This window comes from Nelumbo nucifera, chromosome 6 (assembly GCF_055504915.1).
Source record: "Nelumbo nucifera cultivar China Antique chromosome 6, China Antique-T2T, whole genome shotgun sequence".
Lineage (NCBI taxonomy): Eukaryota > Viridiplantae > Streptophyta > Magnoliopsida > Proteales > Nelumbonaceae > Nelumbo > Nelumbo nucifera.
Genome location: NC_142654.1, coordinates 17,881,681 through 17,884,991, shown reverse-complemented (window position 1 = coordinate 17,884,991; position 3,311 = coordinate 17,881,681).

Here is a 3,311-nt window from a genome sequence, read left to right as displayed (position 1 = left end):
CGTTTCAGAGTCCGGATTCCAGATCCATATGTGCGTGGTTTTGATGTTGAAGTTAGATTTGAGTTGGTACTGCCGACTGCTATACCAGAATCAGACAACTTCATAGCAACTTGAAATTGAAACTGGAGCCTCCGACCCATTTGAACCTGTTGTTGACTTGCAAGGTATTGGATGTCGACCCGTGTAAACTTTATTGACCCGACCCTGTTTCATGGCTTAATGGGACATTTTGGTACACAGATGGAATTGGGATAAAGCAAACAATGGTACCAACCAATATAAAGAAATAATCCGACCAATTTTCCTTCCAATTACGGCATACTTAATATAAGCAAAATTCGATATCTAATCTGAGATCTGAATGGACCCGTAATAAAAAGGTTAAATTTATGATGTTTCAGATCTCATCTATGATTTTGTCTTGGTCTTGGGACCTTTATCTTATAAACAGAAAATGGGAATTGATATTTAGTGTCTAGTTTTTTGACAAGTCTGTAATGTCCAGTTAGTTAGCCAGATGAATGTTGGGGTTTAAGTTGGGAATTTGATTTAAAGAATTTTACACTAGGGCTTAACCTTTGGACTGAAACATTTCAAATTTTAACAAGTTTTGAAGTATCAATATGTATCATAGTGTGCATAGGATGTGTAATGGTTTTCAAGGTCACCAAATCACCCTTTTAAACATTAATATTGATCTTAATATATCTATGTTTGAATTATCAAAGTGAAAGAAAAGAGTATCGATGGTTGAAAACTCTAGATACACAATTTTTGTGTTCCGTAGTATTGAAACTTCCAACTATGATTTTAACAAATGCTCAACCCAAGCCTTCCCAAGTTACACCATTATATAAATGAGTTAATGAAAAAAAAAACACTTTTCCATAATCAAATTATCAAATATGCCAAATTGAGTTTGCCTTTCATTTAATGAAGTTAGAAGCTAGGAATGTTGTTTGTGTAAACATGTGATAAGAATGGTTTGAGGTTTTTGAAATATTTTATGAGTCACATGATGAGGTACTATTATCCTCCCCTCCTTGATTGATTCCAAATCGAGGGAAGATAAGCAATAAGAAAAAGTAATGCGGGAGTTCAAATCAGCCCTCCCACAAGATACTTCCTACAACATCCCACAGCACATCTTCGCCGTGTATTGGGAACATCTCCCAATAATAATAACAGAAATGATGAAGCATCATCGGGAGATGTTCCCAATACGCACCGGGGATGTGCTGTGGGGGGCTGATTTCAACTTGTAATGCAGAGGGAGGCCAAAATTATTTTTTCAAAAAAAGAGTTTCCTTATTTTTTTTTTCCAAAAAAGAGATGTGGTGTATTTTACCTAATAAAAAAATTTTGGCACAGATAAATTTTATGTAAAACAACACGGGTAAGTACACTTAACTGGGTAAGTGTTATCTGGGAAACATGTACTCAAGTAGTCAAGTAAGCACATTTACTTAGGTAGGTGAGGTGCCAGAAAATCAATGGGGCCAAATGAGGAACCATTCTGGTTCCATATCTCCTATAAAAAGGTATCTACAAACAGGTTATGTAGACCAATCATGAGTGAACTACTCAACCATTTATACAACTATTATATGTGCCAGTTAAGGGTATGTACAAATGGGCTGCAAATGGTATCTGCAAATTTGAATTAAGGGTGATCCGAATTTGATCTGTTTATAATTGGATTTAATATGGACCCACCCCTATATGATCTGATACAATTTGATTCAACTTGATATATATATATATATATATATAGTGTACTTTAAGCTCTCTCTAATGAGAGTTTGAGGGCTACCTGGAATAGAGTGAAAGTCACTAGCTAGAAGGAAAGTATAGTGGTATTTTATGGTCCTAAAAGTTAAAATGTTTGGTTTGATGCATTCCATCAATTTTAAGGCTTTTTGCATATTGGTCAAGCACGCAGCAAAGACCCATGTTCTCTTGTGAAAGGCGAGTCTTCCTTAAACCCTCTTCCCCATCCCTATCAACTGCATCCCTCCCCCTCTAAATACCCATTTCCCTTCCTTCCATTATCATGACTACTTCCTCAAGTTTCTCTTATGGTATGTTTGGTTTGAAGGAAAAAGTAGAGAAAGGAAGGGAAATGTAAGGAAACTTTTGTAAACCTTGTATACGTGATCCTACCTTTTCCTTCAAACCAAATATAGTTTTAAATTTGACAATTTCCTTAACCTGAATCCTTGCATGTTGTGGGCAAAGAAGGAGATGTGCTGCTTAAAGAAGAATGTGATAAATTTTTTTTTTATCTTTCACTTCCTTTCATATTGACCTCACAAGGTCATTGTAGTATGTGAGATCTTGGCAAGGAGTAGGCATTTACAGGACAAATCTTTGATAACTGAATTTATCGATGACTCTTATAGAGTTAAGTTTCCAACACAAGAGGAATGTGATCGAATTTTCTTGAGAGGACCTTGGATGGTTGAAGATGACTGTCCTTATGGAGAAAGTAGCATCGAATACTGCACCCCACTCTTATAAACAAAATTGGGTGGATTATCCTTTGTTGAGGATCCCTATGAAACCTATTCCCGAGGAGATAGAAAAGTGGAATAAATTCATAAGGCTGTGTTTGGTTGCAGTGCAATTTTATTTGCACTAGTACAAGTTCATGAGAATGTAAATGAAAAAAAAAAGGCAAATTCTGGTTTAATTTTATTTTGGGTTTTACTTTATTCTGCTTAATGTCTTAATTAATTTCATTTGTCCTGCAATCAAACAAAATAAGCTAAAATTTAAAAGAAAAATAGGTCAGAATTTACACTAAAATCATTTACACTGTCATAATTTTGCATCAATACCAATTTGTTTGTATTTCAACCAAACACAGCCCAAGTACCAAAGTATCTTGTTATTTTTATAAACCTCTAGCCAAAAAGGTTCAATATACACTTCTCAACAAACATCATTGCTGATTGCATGAGTTTTTCCTCTTCCTTCTCAGTTTGCAACTTCGGTCACGTGAATAGAATCTTCAACAAGGTTGCAACCCTGTCTAGTGAAATTAACTTGCTCAATTCAAAAATCTGAATTTGGTCATTTGAAGTTTTGAAGCGCAATTCCTTCACCATCATGGCCTTCCTTCTTAGTTAATTAATGGATGCTCTGATTTGTTTTAATTTGTTCTCAAGAAAAAGAAAGTTGGTTATTTTTACGAGAGAGTCATTGATTTAAGTTTCATTTAGAGGGTGTTTGGTTCTGTTTACGTTTATTCGGTAAACTTTTATTGGTGGTGTCACATAGGCGTCATCTCAGCATTTTCTCTCTTGCTA